Below are 18,011 nucleotides of genomic sequence, written 5' to 3' on the forward strand. Positions count from 1 at the left end.
CCCCTTCTCCATTTAGGCTTGGGCGTTTCCCGGCCTCTTAATACATTGTTTAAGAAAATGACCTTTATCCCCACAGTATATATACAGGCCAAGGGTACGCCTGCGTGTCTTTTCCTCAGGAGAAAGATGTGATAGACCTAATTGCATAGGCTCCTCCTGAGATGAAGACACAGAGAAATCAAAAGACTTAAAATTGGTCACCAAGTTAGGTTTTACATTAGAAACCCGAGAAAAATTTGAATTTCCCCTTTCATCTGAATGGCTAGGGACATGAGATCATCCAGATTGGACGACAAGGGGTAATTCACAATGCTATCTTTAATAGAGTCAGAGAGCCCAATACAGAACTGGCTGCGAAGAGCCGAGTCGTTCCAGCCAGTTTCAACTGCCCACCGGCGGAACTCGGTGCAATACACCTCCGCATCCCGTTTTCCCTGGTGTAATTTACGAATTGCGGAGTCGGCAGAGGATGCACGATCCGGGTCATCGTAGAGTATCGCCATGGTGCTAAAGAACGTATCTAAGGAAAAATGGGCATGACCAGAGGAGGGCAATCTAAGGGCCCAAATTTCGTGATCACCCTGTAACAGGGTCATCACAAACCTTACTTTTTCCTCACCAGCTGAAAATGTGTGTGGGAATAAGCTAAGATACGATTTGCATGCCTCTTTAAAGACAAAAAAATGGGTTCTGTCACCACTGAATTTCGTAGGGAATGCAATCTTGGGTTCATGGGGCTTAGCAGTGTTACCCCACATGGCAGGAGAACCCACAGGAACAGGCAGCTGCTGAGGAGCTTGCGGAGTCTCCAACTGGCGGGTTAAGCTGTGAAAACCCTGCAGGAGATAATTCTGTTTTTGCTCCTGATCCTCTAAGCGATGTAGCAGAGTGGTAAGAAGCGCTTCGGTAGAGGTTGGAGTGGACGGAGCAGCAGCATCGGCATGACCTTCGTCTTCCATGGCCCGTGATAATGTCACAATCGGCACCCTAAACCAGAACTAGTGCCAAGCTCCCTGGTCTCGGCTCGGCTTCACCAGTAGTGTGAACGCCTTTGGCTTCGGGAGGAGCCCTCAGCGTACTCAGATGCCACCTGGACTTTTCGAGAGGAGCAAGGCGGGGAGTTCTGGCAAGCAAAGGGGCACGATAGTTGTTAAAGTCAGTTAGGCCGAAGGTCGTGGTACAACAAAGTAAGACAGATTCGTGGTCAGACTGGCCGGGTCGACGCAGGCAGATAGCTAGAATCGTCAGGCAGGCAAGGGTCAAACCGGGTAATCAATCAGATGGGATGAGGCAGAATCGGAGTCAAATAACAGGCAAAGATCAAACCAGAACGTCAAACAGGAGGGTTAAGCAGAATCAAGGTCGGTTTCAGGCAAGGGTCAGGTTCCAGAGATCAGAGTAGTCAAACAGCCAGGCAGGGGTCAAAACAGATAATCAGAATCAAGTTCAAACAGAATAGCAACAGCTAACGGCACCAGAAACAAATCCTATCACGGGCTATCACTAAAGCAAAAATGTCCCTTTAAATGCTATTTGAATTTCGCGCCATTGCGCGCTGACGTAATCACGCGGCACGCACTAGGAACCCAGCCAGGAAGGAGCATGATGGCGCGGCGGGCATCCCCGCCGCACCACCACTAGACCACCAGGGTGAGGATTCGTTACAGATTGATCTAGGTCAATTAAATTCTTATAACCCTCAGATTTGCCTTGAAATTAAGCAGTTCTTTCACTTGTAGACATGTAGACCTGTAGCAAAAAAAGGAATGCTCACTCAATGCTCTTCTCCTGTGGACGACTATTTGCTACCCCAGCAAAAAGGCCCTGATATGACCCATAGTCTGGGTTGCTTCTAAGAGCACAATTTTTGGAGATAAGTATTTGTTATTAACTGTTATTTCATAGTAAGGTTTTATATTTCAATACTGTGGATTAATTTTTTATAGATTTTTTTCTGTCTTGTGTGCTAAATAACATTTGTGTGCTATTGTGCTTACAGCAAATTTGTCAAAACCCGCTTTACTTTGCAGTTAGATTTCCTTTAGTTTGAGGTGGGTCGGGTCTGATTAGTGCACCTGAATTGACTGTATAAATAGAACCCCTGTAACCCCAGTGGAGCTTGCTCTAGTGTTTAGCTGCTCTTAAGTGTTTGCTTTTTAAGTGGGGGCTCTGTAAGTGGAGTTACAAACACAGGAGTTAGTGGGGGGACTGTAAGTGGAGTTACAAACACAGGAGTTAGTGGGCGTGCTGTAAGTGGAGTTACAAACACAGGAGTTATTGGAGGTGCTGTAAGTGGAGTTACAAACACAGGAGTTAGTGGGGGTGCTGTAAGTGGAGTTACAAACACAGGATTTAGTGGGGGTGCTGTAAGTGGAGTTACAAACACAGGAATTAGTGAGTGCTCTGCAAGTGGAGTTACAAACACAGGATCTGATCTGTAACTGGGATAATGAGCACTAGAGAGATTGAAGGTCTGACCCAGTGCACAGTTGGTCATATGTATGCAGATTTGGAACAAGAGATCCAAACTGCTTACCTCTGTGGTGGTTGTGGGCAAATTGTAACTTTGGAGCTCGAGTTAGAGCAACACTGCGGATGATTGACAATCTTGAAAGGAGTCTCTTGCTCACTGAGCAGGACCTAGCTGGGTCAGATAGTTTGGGGGGGACAGCAGCAGGATGTTGAGCTAGCTAGCTGAGTGACAGTTAGAAAATCTAATGTGGGCAAAAGGAAAATGGAGGCTGTTCTGGGGTTTATACATCCCAACAGATTTGCCAGATTGTGTGAAGAAAATTGGAGTGTGAACTCTGGATTGGCAATTCTAGATGTGGCTGATCTCTCTAACATCCAGGAGACCTGTTTCTCTAGAGTCAGGTCAGGCCTTATCAGATTATGGTTGTAGGGGATTCAGTTATAAGGAAAGTGTAATCTGTACAACCGAACAGTTTGCTGTCTTCCTGGTGCCAGGGTTTGGCATGTGGTTGATCGGGTAGACAAATTATTGGGTCGGGCTGGGCATGACCCAACTGTCTTAGTACATATTGGTACTAATGACAAAATAAATTGTAGCTGGAAGACCTTAAAGAGTGTGTTCAGGGAAGGTCTTCCGATGTCATTTTTCAGAAATTTTGCCCGTGCCATGTGCAAGTTTAGGAAGACAGAGGGAGCTTAGGGAGCTAAATGTGTGGGTCAAGTCTTGGTGTAGGAAGGAAGGGTTTGGATTCCTAGAGCACTGGGCTAAATTTTCCTTGGGGTACAACCTATACAGTCGTGATGGATTGCACATCAATGGAAGGGGGTCCACTGTGCTAGGGGAAAGAATGGCTAAGAGATTGGAGGAGTGTTTAAAATAGGCAAGGGGTGGGTGAGATAAAGAATTATGGGGAAGCTAGGGTAGACGGGGCAGTAGGATTAGTAAGGGGTCATGGGGGAGGAGTGAGTGGGGCATACAGTTTACTAGCTAAGGAGGTCCCTCTGTTACAAGGAAAACAGGCTAATACTAACTAATTTCCATTAAGTAATGCAAATTTCAAAAGAAAAAGTAGTAACCTCTGCTGTATGCTGGCAAATTCAGAGAGTTTGTCAGGTAAAATGTGAGACTTAGAATTAATTGCATGCTATAAAAATTATGATATAATTAGTAAAACTGAGACCTGGTGGGATGAAACGTGACTGGACTGTGAATTTAAATGGTTATACTCTTTTTAGGAAGGACAGAGGGATTAAAAAGGGCGGAGGAGTGTGTTTGTATGTAAAGCCTGAATTAAAGCCATGCACTAAAGAAATAACTATTGCTGGCACTGGTGAGGGTATGGAATCCCTCTGGGTAGAGATTTTGACTGGGCAAAAGGTTACAAAGAAAATTATCATTGGTGTGCTATAAACCGCCTTGTATAAATGATGAGTACGAAGCCCAGCTACTTTTACAAACAGAAGCAGCTTCACAACTAGGTCATTATAACTGTGGGAGACTTCAATTATCCAGACATTGACTGGGGTAATGGGGTTGCCAAGACAGAAAAAGCTAGTAGGTTTGTAAATATGCTGAATGACAACTATTATTCCAAGAACCCACTAGAATAGCTCTCTTTTGGATCATGTAATAACTAATAATACTGAACTCATCTGTAGCATTTGTGTGGGAGAGCATTTAGGCAATAGTGATCATAACATGGTCTTTTCAGGGCCTACCGGCTTAGATGAGGAAGTCAGGACCAAGGACGAACCCCAAAAGGGTAACAAAGTCCAAGCGAGGTATCTGAAGGGTTAAAAAAGTTTGTGGTCTTTATCCAGGCAAAGGGTCAATACAGGCAGCAAGATTCATGGTTACAAGGAAAGCCGAGGTCAAGATCAGAAAACAGTCCAAAATAGTAGACAAAAGCACACCCAGGAACATAGAGTTCAAATCCTATACACGGGCAGTGATTCAAGTCTTTTGCCGGCTTTTAAACTTTGAGTTTGGCGCCATTGCACTGCACTTGACACCTGCGTGATGTGCCGGCATGATGACGCACCGTGATGTGGCATCTTCTTCTCCTGGGTACCAACCTCTTGCGAGCGGCACGGAAGAGGAGAGGAGTGCCATTGGGTGCTCCTCACAGGTCTCCTTTGAGATTCTGTTGCAGAGGCAATTCTAAAACACAAATTTTTAGACGTGAAAACTTTAACAATATAAGGGCATCTCTGCAACATATTAAGTGGGAAATGCTTTTCACAGGGTTGAACACAGGACAAAAATGGGAAGTCTTTAAAATGATGCTTAATAAATATACACATCAGTATATTACCCTTGTAAGCAAGGAACGTCGTTCCAAAGCTAAACCTTTTTGGTTCAATAGTTGATTGAAAAGTGTTGGTTTTGAGGTGGGTAAGAAAAGAGGTGCTTTTAAGGCTTTCAAGTTAGTAAGGTACAAGGAGGCCAATAAATCATGCAAGAAAATTGATATGGAAAAAGATATTGCGGCAAGCAGTAAAAAGAATTCAAATTTATTTTCAAATACGTAAATAGTAAAAATTTTAAGCAGGAACGGTTTGGAACCTTAATATCATAGGAGGGTCAGCTGGTTGATAAAAACAAAAAAAGCTGGAATTCTGAATTCATATTTTTCATCTGTCTACACAAATGAGGAACCAGTTAAAGAAGGTTTCCTTCTTAATAGTCTCAATTCTAGTAATACAACTAATGATGCATGTTCACACATGAGGAAATTCAAGATATTCTAGAACATGTTAAGATAAACAAAGGTCTGGGGCCAAAGGGTACTTAGCGAGCTCAGCTAAGAATTCATTGAGGCCTGGCATGGTGCCGAGAAACTGGCGAATTGCTAATGTGGTGCTGCTATTCAAAAAGGGATCCCTCAAAACTGTAGGCCAGTTAGTCTGATGTCTGATGAGTGGTAGGAAAGCTTTTCGAAGGGTTAATAAAGGATAAGATACTGGACTTCATAGCAAATCATGATACTATGAGTTTGTGCCAGCTTGGTTTTATGCGTAATAGATCTTGCCAGACTAACTTCATTTCTTTTTATGAGAAGGTGAGCAGGGACTTCGATTCTGGGATGGCAGTGAATGTGATTTACTTAGACTTTGCTAAAGCATTCTATACAGTACCACACAGAAGGTTACTGGTTAAATTAAGGAATATTGGCCTGGAACATAGTATTTGTACCTGGATAGAGAACTGGCTAAAAGATAGACTACAAAGAGAGGTGGTAAATATAACATTTTCTAATTGGACCAGTGTTGTTAGTGGAGTACCATAGGGTTCTGTACTAGGTCGATGCTTTTCAACTTGTTTATTAATGACCTGGAGGTGGGCATTGAAAGTACTGTTTCTATTTTTCCAGATGATTTGCAGAGTGATTTATCTAAGTTGGAAAACTTGGCAGCAAACTGGAAATGTTGATAAATGCAAGGTTATGCCATGGCAAAAATAAATAATAAGTGGCAGTGTGTTGGGAGTTTCCTTAACTGAGAAGGATCTACGTTTTTTTTTAAATAACAAGTTGTCTAATTCCGGGCAGTGTCCTTCTGTGGCCACTAAAGTAAATAAAGTTCTGTCTTGCATAAAAAGGTCATCAACTCAAGGGATAAAAACATAATTATGCCTCTTTATAGGTCCCTGGTAAGGCCTCATCTGGAGTATGCAGTGCAGTTTTAGACTCTAGGTATATATATCAGCTGGAGAAAGTGTTGAGATGTGCAACTAAACTGGTTAGAGGGATTGAAGACTTCAATTATGAGGGTAGACTTTTAAGGTAGGGCTTGTTTGCGCTGAAAAAAAAGCTTGCGAGGGGACATCATTACACTTTACAAGTACATTAGAGGACATTATAGACAAATAGCAGGGGACCTTTTTACCCATAAAGAGGATCACTGCACCAGAGGCCACCCCTTCAAACTAGAAGAAAAGAACTTTCATTTGAAGCAGTGTAGGTGGTTCTTCACAGTGAGGATAGTGAGGTTGTGGAATGCACTTCCGGGTGATGTTGTGATGGATGATTCAGTTAATGCTTTTAAGAGTGGCTTGGTTGATTTCTTGGACAGACATGGTATCAATGGCTATTGTGATACTAAACTCTATAGTTAGTATGATATGGGTATACTGTATATAATTTATATGAAGATATGGAGGGGTGTGTGTATGGATGCTGGGTTTTCATTTGGAGGGGTTGAACTGGATGGACATAATTTAACTATGTAACTATGTAACTATTTTTGGAGATACTGGGGCTCATTCATGAACAATGGGAACATTTGCCCATGGGCAGTTATACCCATAGCAACCAATCAGTGATTAGCTTTTTAAAGCCAGCTGCAAGTAGAACAATGAATGCAACAATAGTATTGGTTGCCATGGGTTATTGCCCACTGTATCATAGCAAGCAGGCCTCATTCCCTGTTTTTAACAGGCTCACAGACAAAAGGCATGTTAACTATGCCATTCATTTTATGTGTGTGTGTTGTAAAATAGGAATTGATTGCCCTGATATACTGTATATATTAATATTTATCTGCAATTATATATATATGAGGAAAGCCAGGAGACTGAGAAATCCCCCAAAAGGAAATATCGTGATTGCAGGGGTGACCCCTGCACTTATGTGTTTTTGCTGGTAGTGCACGAGGGACCTGGTTTAGTGGGGGACATCAAATGTCTAAAGTTAGTGCCCAGTGGGCAGGATTTATTTTTATAATTTGTGTTTTGTATCCTGAAATGGTCACCCCTGGATGTAAAATAAACTGCCTTTTTCAGCATGATTTGGCTAAATCCTGGTATCTGGTCGAACCAAATCTGAAACCTTAAAATCATGTGACTTTTTGTCACAATACAAGGATGTAAAATACATTTTAACTGTGCGCTGTGAGCACAGTTCTCTTTTTCCTTTCCTGGTCCTGATTTACATATGCAAATTAGGATCTGTTAGGTATTTGGCCAAATCTTTCACAAATGATTTGGGGGGTTCAGTCAAATTGAAAATAGTGGCCATTTCATTGGTGGTGGTAGCACACCAAAAAATCGAAATGGTTGGTGCTTGCTGCAGGGATACCACCGATCGCTCATATGTAAAACAGTTTGTCATATTAGGCCTACACAGGGCTCTGTTTGGCAGTACACCTTTTTTTATGGTAACCAGAAATGTAAAAATAAGCACCTGCTTTGAAGCCACTGGCAGCATCCAAGGGGTTGGTGAACAACATGTAGCTCATGAGCCAGTGGTTGAGGATCACTGATGTTCTATGTACAGTGACACTGTTTCAGCGCTGTTTCGACAAATAACAATGCTAGCACTTACAGTCTGAACAGAGGTATTTACAATGCAACGTCTTACAGGTGTGAACGATGTAGGGGTTTACATATGTGAACTATACAGGGTTTTACAGGTGTGAACAACACAGGGAGTTTCATGTGTGTGTACAATGCAGGGTTTTGCTACCTTAATCTGAGGTGTGAACAATGCAAGGGCCAATTAATCTGATACCTTCTACAACTCACGCATCAGTCAGACTTCAATGGATGGCTATACAAGGGCAGTTGGAAAGGACTGATCTACTTAATTACAAAAGCTATGTACAGATTAATAATTGCTTCAATACGAGGACCACATGCTGGACAGAGAACTGATGGGAATATGAAAATAGCATTACACAAATAAACATGACTTTAGATTCATACCATATTTCTCCTCTTTAATCATATAAAGATGATATCCAACATGAATACAGTATAGTTTTTACAGGATAACTTGTTGGAGCAACATACAAAGGAACACGGCTCTTTTGTTTAGGCTGTAAAATTTTAATTTAATCCATGAACATATGCTGTGGGTGTTATGTTGCTATGTATAAAGCTATTTCTGGCCAATAATTTGTTCTAAGAGTAACTATGTCTGATATAGTGAAATTGCATTGGTGTGGAGGAGAGTGGCTGGCAACCAAGAAGTGGCTAGTGTTCAGGTGTGGGAGTCATCATTCACTGGCAAAATTACATTTACTCTCTGCCTAGGCCAACTTTGTGGAAATCATGTCTCTTAAGTCTCTTATAGGGTTATTCACCGTAGACTTTATTTTTAGTATGATATAGTGAGTTGTATTCTGAGACAATTTGCAATTGATTTCATTTTTTATTATTTGTGGTTTTTGAGTTGTTTAGCGTTTTGTTCAAATTACCCTAGCACCCATGCAATGGTTTGAGTAAGAGAATGGAAAATGAATAGAAGAGGGCAATAACAGTACATTTGTAGCTTTAAAGAGCATTTGTTTTTTTTGAAGGGGTCCATTTGAAAGCTGAGAAGAATCACAAGAAGAAGGCAAAAAATTCAAAAACTATTAAAAAAATACATAATGAAGATCATAAAAAGCTGCTTAGAACTGGCCATTCTTTAACATACTAAAAGACAGAACGACCCCTTTAGATGAGATCTTCCATTGTTATACATAGGCATGAATCACGCTGCAAAGCAATAGCATATCATGTCAGTAGGAAGGTAGTGGTAGTAGATTTGAGACCTTATATCATGCTATCATTTAGGGGCAGATTTATCAAGGGTCGAATTTCGAAGTAGAAAAATCTTCGAAATTCGACCATCGAATTGGAATACTTCGACTTCGAATATTGAAGTCAAAGTTTTTTACATCAAATTTGGCCATTTGCAGTCAAAGTAAAATCGTTCGATCGAGCAATGAAATCCTTTGAATCGAACGATTCGAAGGATTTCATCCATCGATCGAACGATTTTTCTTCGACTTCAAAAAACTTAGAAAAATGCTCTAGAAGGTCCCCATAGGCTAACATAGCACTTCAGCAGGTTTAATTTGGCAAAGTATTGAAGTCTATGTTTTTTAAAGAGACAGTACTTTGATTATCGAATGGTCGAATAATCAAAGTATTTTTACTTCGAATCGAAGTCGAAGTCGTAGTAGCCTATTCAATGGTCTAAGTATCCAAAAAATTACTTCAAATTTCAAACTTTTTCACTTCGAAAATTCCCTCGAATTCACTTCGACCCTTGATAAATCTGCCCATTAATGTGGAGAGTTATTGGGTCCAGGAATTGATCAATCATTTATATAATTATCCATATATCCCTTTAAAGTTGTCACAAGCAGCTCTCATCTTGGTGATACTGATAATCCATCTCTCCTTTATAGATCTATCTCATTATGCACCAGAATGCTGTAAAGAATAAAACTGTATCATATGATAAAAACATTAGCAGAAAATATAGTTACATATTCCAAAGAAGCCACTGCTCTTACAGGGCTTATTACTTAATGCCTGTAAAGCAGACTGCATGGGTTTCTATGCCGCAGTTGGATGCAAATCAGCCTTGTCACATGTTTTTTTTTAAGTAATATAATTGCAAAATCATCCTTTAATGCCACAGGGGTCTATTTCAGGCACCTTGCTTGTATAGTAGCCTGAAAACACAGTGAGAACTTTTCTTGCATCAGTCCCTATAGAACTGAATATAAATCAAGTGCTTGTGTTAAACAGTGTGGACAGGGGGAGACATGACACACCGGAAAACCCAAGTGAAGGGCCTATCTTTCTCGTCACACTCCTTCCCCCAGCTAAGGGCCCGCCACTCTGGAAAACCACCCTGCCCCAAAGATAACCACTTCCATCAGAGAACAGTAGATTAGCATACAATGCATTCAGACCCCCAAGAGCTCCACCGATATAATAGCCTACAAACCTGTTACTTTTCCAGGCTGCTATCATCTTACAAGCAGTTATAAAAGCACTTGCTAGGTGACTTGACAGTCATTGGGGCTGCTTTGGATACTTGGTCCCACATTTTTGGGCTTTCTAAAAGGTGGGAAAACATTTAAAAAAGACAACATATATAAATGTAAAATATAACATGAAACATGAATTAATTACTAATCAGTCTTGCAGTTTAAAGAGGTTGTTTACCTTCCAAATACTTCTTTTCAATTTAGCTGTATTCAGCTTGTTTACCAGAAGTAAAGCCTTTTTTTAATTGCTTTCCATTTTTTATTTTTGACCGTTTTTCCAAAATTGAAGTATAATGTTTAATGTTCTTGACTCTGGTGTTTCAGTCTGGTATCTTGGTAATCCAGGTGCATATTCTGAACTGTTACAATTTGTTAAATTGGGTTGAAAAAAGACAAAGTCCATCAAGTTCAACCCCTCCAAATGAAAACCCAGCATCCATACACACACCTTCCCTACTATTACATAAATTCTATATACCCATACCTATACTAACTATAGAGCTTAGTATCACAATAGCCTTTGATATTATGTCTGTCCAAAAAATCATCCAATCCATTCTTAAAGGCATTAACTGAATCAGCCATCACAACATCACCCGGCAGTGCATTCCACAACCTCACTGTCCTGACTGTGAAGAACCCCCTACGTTGCTTCAAATGAAAAGTTATTTTCTTCTAGTCTAAAGGGGTGGCCTCTGGTACGGTGATCCACTTTATTAGTTAAAAGCTCCCCTGCTATTTCTCTATAGTGTCCTCTAATGTGTCCTCTAAGTGCCTTTTTTCCAGAGAAAACAACCCGAACCTTGACAGTCTACCATCATAATTTAAGTCTTCTATCCCTCTAACCAATTTAGTTTCACGTCTCTGTACTCTCTCCAGCTCATTTATATCCCTCTTAAGGTCTGGAGTCCAAAACTGCACTGCATACTCCAGATGAGGCCTCACCAGGGACCTATAAAGAGGCATAATTATGTTTTCATCCCTTGAATTAATGCCCTTTTTTATGCAAGACAGAACTTTATTTGCTTTAGTAGCCACAGAATGACACTGCCCAGAATTAGACAATTTGTTATCTATAAAAAACCCTAGATCCTTATCATTTAAGGAAACTCCCAACACATTGCCATTTAGTGTATAACTTGCATTAATACTATTTTTGCCAAAGTGCATAACCTTGCATTTATCAACATTGAACCTCATTTTCCAGTTTGCTGCCCAGTTTTCCAACTTAGACAAATCACTCTGCAAAGTGGCAGCATCCTGCATGGAACCTATAGTTCTGCGCAATTTAGTATCATCTGCAAAAATAGAAACAGTACTTTCAATGCCCACCTCCAGGTCATTAATAAACACGTTGAAAAGCAAGGGACCTAGTACAGAGCCCTGTGGTACTCCACTAACAACACTGGTCCAATTAGAAAATGTTCCATTTACCACCACTCTTTGTAGTCTATCTTTTAGCCAGTTCTCTATCCAGGTACAAATACTATGTTCCAGGCCAACATTCCTTAATTTAATCAGTAACCTTTTGTGTGGCACTGTATCAAATGCTTTAGCAAAGTCTAAGTAAATCACATCCACTGCCATCCCAGAATCGAGGTCTCTACTTACCTTCTCAAGAAATTAAGTTAGTCTGGCAAGATCTATTACGCATAAAACCATGCTGGCACAAACTCATAGTATTAAGATTTGCTAGGAAGTCCAGTATCTTATACTTTATTAACCCTTCGAAAAGCTTTCCTACCACTGACGTCAGACTAACTGGCCTATAGTTTTGAGGCTGAGAACGGGATCCTTTTTTGAATAGAGGCACCACATTAGCAATTTGCCAGTTTCTTGGCACTATGCCAGATCTCAATGAATCCTGAAAAATTAAGTAAAGAGGTTTGGCAATCACAGAGCTAAGCTCGCTAAGTACCCTGGGATGAATACCATCTGGCCCGGACCTTTGTTTATTTTAACATGTTCTAGTCTCTTTTGAATTTCCTCATGTGTGAACCATGCATCATTAGTTGTATTAATAGAATTGGGACTATTAAGAAGGAAACCTTCACTTACTGGTTCCTCATTTGTGACAGATGAAAAATATTAGTTCAGAATCTGCGCTTTTATTTTGTTTTCAACCAACTGACCCCCCTCTGATAGTAAGGGTCCCACCCCTTCCTGCTTCATTTTTTTACTATTAACATATTTAAAAAATAATTTTGGATTTTTTTCACTGCTTGCTGCAATATCCTTTTCTATATCAATTTTATCTTGCCTTATAGCTTGATATAGTTGATATAGTTGACATTTTTCAGCAGCATCTGTGAAATATTTGCAACTATTGTATCAATGATAACAGCTGCCTTTAATGAAACTCAGGGATTCCACTAAGAAGGGCCAAAGATAAGAAATGTGTCAACTAATGTATCATTTAGAACATTTTGCAAATTCGTGGACCCCCTCCCAAGCTGCTTTAGAAATACATACAAAGGTGAAAATTAAACTTTAAACTTTAATTTCAAAATAGAAAAGAAAAGAATAGAAAGCAGTTTCTGGTGATTATCTAAAAACAATTAAACTGAAAAAAGTGTTGGAATGTGAATAACCCCTTTAATACTTTGATTGGCAATGACACAGAAGTACCAGTGTGGCAGCAGCACAAGTTCTACATCTGCAAGCTCCATGTGTTTCTAAGTAAGATTGCATGTTGTCTGTCAACCAATACCCATTTGGAGTCTTGCAATTAATTGTACTTTTTTTTCATGTGTCAATGGAATTTAACTCAGATTTATTGATACACAGAGTTTACCAGTGATACCAGTATTACTACTCTAATAGTCTACTACTGGTGGAGAGGATAGGGCCGTTAGTGAGGTCCTCTATGTGTCTGTTTGGAGTTAAAACTCTCCCACAGGTGTGCGATTTGTAACAATTATTTGTATGGTTGTTTTTACCACCCTACAGACCAGGAACTAGGGGTAGACAGAGTACCTTGTCTGCCTCCTACCCCCAGTCCAGTCCTCTCTTTCTGCTATGGCCATAGTCTATTTGCGTATATGCACACATCCATTCATGCATACGCATGCCTTTTGATCACTGTGACCACCCGGGTTGCCTAGGGCACCTGGCCAGCCTGGCCCGCCGATGGTACAGACTATTGAACAGACAACCTTAAAACATTTGCAGGAAATGTTACCTTTAATTGTGTACTATGCTGAGAGTATGGTGTAGATGTGATTTAGTTTAGTTACTAACTGTAAGTTACTATATATAAAAATTGCAGTTTAGTGGAATTTTATTGGAAAGAAGTGGTTCAAGAATTCGAACAATCAGATATTTGCATCTATGGCCAGCTTAACCTGCACTCATCTGACAGATCAGTCATATTTTAAATTGTTATAAAGACTGTCTAAGCTGTAACCTTGCTCCAATGACAAAGGCTCACACAGATCAGTTGCTATGGCAGCTAGAAATGACATCATGTTTAGAAAGCTGTAGATTTTGATAAAATGAAAGATAAGATGTTTTTTAAGGTTAAATGCAGCATAGATACATACATTCACCAAGTATAGGTAAATGCTATTAGGTAACCACAGCAAGAAATCCGCTTTAGGAAACAGATACAAATGTCAGGAACTCAGGATTACTGGTACATGCCTAATTATATTTTTGATCACAGGACTTCTAAGTCTGGGTTCATATACATGCCATGATCCTCTTATTGTGCTTTTAAGTGTTTTGCGCTTCCTACAAGTTCCTTTCCAGTGAGACCCCTCTACATGACCCTGAATTTGGATAAACAAGATGCAGCTACTATAATATGTTAATGATAATGGGAGTGTGTCCTCCTTCTTCACAATGGGTATTCCCCAGTTTATAATGCATATACCAGCCAGATCCCTTTTCTGCAGGGTGCCTTTTAACACTTGGCACCAATTTTGTGTTTAAAGGCCCCCTGCGTATTCAGGTTCCAAGTCAATACTACAGCAGAAAGTTCTGGGGCCCCAGAAGGGCATTGGTGAAGACTACACTGCAGGCCAGTGGGAAAGGTCAAGCATAATTTAAAGGGACAAGATACAACTATATACATTTTTGTTCATCAAGGGAGTAATAAAGTATGTTTTTTTTCCTACTGTAATTGTGATAAAGAACCAGAAAGTTTGAAAAAGAAAGTACTGTACATTTCAATGTTTGCCCTCTATAGTGTAAAAAATAACAAAATACTAATTTGATGTTAAAAAAAGAAACTTTAGTCCTAAACATTGCCACTCAATATAAAATTATATCACATGTAAAACTCTTTCTCATAAATAAAGCCTTTTATGAAAAATGTTTATTTCTAATAATATCTGCCACTGCATAATGCCATATTAAAAAGAATAATAAATATAATAATAAATAAATAATTTATTAGGGCATCTAAACCCAAAAAAACAAATTGGTGAAAAATTGTTCATAGTGGTCTTTTGAGCACTTTTAATATTTCACCTACATTTTTTATTTTAAGTGTTGTTTGAGATATTGGCTCCTGTTGGTCCAGAGGTCCAGAGGAAGAAACTTCTCAAACCTCTCCAATTTGCTGCAGAGGGGGGAAAAATTCCTTCCTGACTCCAAAATGGCAATTGGACCAGTCCTTGGATCAACTTTTACTATGAACTATCTTCCATAACCCTGTATTCCCTTACTTGCTAAAAAGCCATCCAACCCCTTCTTAAAGCTATCAAATGTATCAGCCTTTACAACTGATTCATGGAGAGAATTCCACAACTTCACAGCTCTTACTATTAAAAAACCTTTCTGAATATTTCAATAGAACCTCCTTTCTTGTAACCGGAATAAGTGCTCTTGTGTCAGGTGGAAGGACCTACTGGTAAAAACAGTATTAGAGAGATTATTATATGATCCCCTTATATATTTGTACATAGTTATCATATCACCCCCTTAATCATCTCTTCTACAGCATTAACAACCAACTTGGCCAGTCTTTCCTCATAGCTGAGATTTTCCATAACTTTTACCAGCTTAGTTGCCCTTCTTTGGACTTTCTCCAATTCAATAATGTGCCGTTTGAGCACTGGACACCAAAACTGTGCAGCATATTCTAGATGGGGCCTTACCAGTGCTCTGTACAGTGGAAGAATAACCCCCAACTCCCATGAATCAATGCCACTTTTAATACATCTCTTGCTGCTGCTGACTGGCATTGCTTGCTACAAGAACTCCAAGGTTTTTCTCCATTATGGATTTGTCTAGTGCAGTCCCATTAAGGGTATAAGTATCTTGCATATTTTTACATCCCAGCTGCATGACATTTATCGACATTGAATCTCGTCTGCCACTTAGCTGCACAAATTGCCAGTTTGTCAAGATCTTGCTGCAAGGATGCCACATACTGGATAGAATTAATAGGGCTGCATAGTTGTGTTATCTGCAAACACTGATAGATTACTTATAATAACCTCCTCTACATCATTGATGAACAAGTTAAATAAAAGTGGACCTAATGCACAATCCGGAGGGACCCCACTAAGAAGCTTACTCCAAGTAGAGAATGTACCATTAGCATCAACCATCTGTATCCAATCCTGTTTCCTATCCATGTTCAAATGTCCAGCAATTTACTTACTTGAACATAAAAAGCAATAAAATGTGTCTGACATGACCTGTCTTTCATAAAGCCATGCTGATTACTGCTAATAATCCCACTCAATAGGACATAATTTTGAATGTGATCCGTTAACAAGCTGCCTTCAAATAATTTGCCCACCACAGATGTCAAATGTACTGGCCTATAATTGCCAGGCTAGGTATTACATCACCTTTCCTCCAATCCATAGGTACCATACCAGATGAAAGTGAGTGAGAAAAACAGAAATAGAGTACAGTCTAAAACTGAACTAAGCTCTCTTAGTACCAAAGGGTTTATTCCACCTGGCCCTGTTGCCTTCTTCACATTAATTTTAGATAAAGCTTTATGAACCATATCATAAGTCAGTGAAAACTGCATACTTTAGATTCTAAGGCCAAAAAAACCTGAAACAGTAGGTTTACCCTACTATACGTTGCTTTTTTTTTTGGGGGGAGAACCTGAGCTTTTTAAATCTTCCTGAGTTTTTATGTATTTTGACCTCTGCAAAAAGCTATGCTGAACATAACGGTTTTTATCAAATTTCTAAAATCGTCACAACTATGTGACGTACAGAGGGACTCAAAATACAGTAGTGTATATAAATTTTCATGGCTGACGCTCTGCCTGCCGCAATAGAAGCACCCGGTATGTGTATTATGTGCCATAAGACCCCCTAACAGTATGGAGACCATAGAAAACCATATATTTTCAGAAAGTACACATTCTGAAAAATCCAATATGGGTAAATATGTGTTTCTACTGCAAGCTGCCAAACTGTAAAGCTATGCTGAACATAGAGGTTTTTATCAAATTTCTGAAAATTGTCACAAAGCTTAATTTTGACCCCATTATATGCCCCACATTTTGTAATGTATCAGCATAAAACATCCCAAATATGAACGACAGGGGTCTGCTGAACACTTTGATGCCCAATATGCATAGATTTACCAGACTCTATGACCCACAGAGACCCCCAAATTGATATATATGGGCAAAACGAAATAACACAGAACAGTGTGAAATGCAAATAAATCACTAGAATCCAATAAAACCACAAAAATCAATGTTTTTTTCCCCCAGACTAGTATCATGGTATGGTTAACAAATATGCTATTCGCAATAGCAATAAAAAAAAAGAGACAATGTGATAATGAAAAGCCATGTATGTGCGTGTGTGTACAATTGGTAAATTACATGTTATGTGCACATGTGTGCATGTGCAAGTGTGTGTGAGTGCTGTGTGTGACCCCCCGATCCCCAAAGTGTATGTAAGTGTGAATGTAAGTGTATATTACTGTAATAAGTGTGTGTAATTGTTGCACTAACCTGGGGAAGTCGCTAAAGATTGTTGCAGACAATCTGGAGGGGCCCTCAGGAAGAGATCTGAATCTTCATGTTCCTGCATTGTGGGGGTGGAGCTAGGCAGTGTAGTGTAGTGTGCAGCAGCAGTACACATAAGAAACACGTGCCTGCTTCTGCCTTGGGGCTCCTGGGCGATCGTGCCCCAGGGGCCACTCGATCCCCTGCTCTGCTCATTGTCTAGGGGCGGGGGATTGAGGAGGAATGGAGTGAGAAGCTCGAAAAGCCGCTCCTCCACTCCAGAATTTTTGCAGTTCATGCATAATGCAATATTTTTAATTTTCACCCATGGGCCTTAAATTTTGATTATGTAGAGGATTCAGATTCGGTTTGGTATTTATGACCGAATGTAAACAAGATTCAGGATTCAGTCTAACCCTGATTAGCAGGGTACAGTACATCTCTACTTTTTACAGAGATTTTTAAGCTAAACTTGTTCCATTGACATCAATAAAATAAATTGTGGCATAAATTTCTGGAGGAAATCAAAATACACAGATTCCTGCTGAGGAAAAAGGAAGGATGCCATGAAACACATTCACTACAAGGATTGTGTAACAAAAGTGACAGGAATGCTAAAAAAATCCTGAAGAAAGCTTAACACCTACTGCGCAGTTCCTACATTCAACCGGGTTAGTGCTTTCCCCAACAAGACATAAATAGAATGCCTTTAAAGATGGTGACCCTAACCCCCATCACACCATCAGGTGCACTACAAGGGTTCCAAACCGATACAACCCATTGCCACGTATTCTGTTTCAGCTGCTGTAGCTATGTAATTACTGATCCCTAGACT

The sequence above is a fragment of the Xenopus laevis genome, chromosome 5L (genome assembly GCF_017654675.1).
Source record: "Xenopus laevis strain J_2021 chromosome 5L, Xenopus_laevis_v10.1, whole genome shotgun sequence".
NCBI lineage: Eukaryota > Metazoa > Chordata > Amphibia > Anura > Pipidae > Xenopus > Xenopus laevis.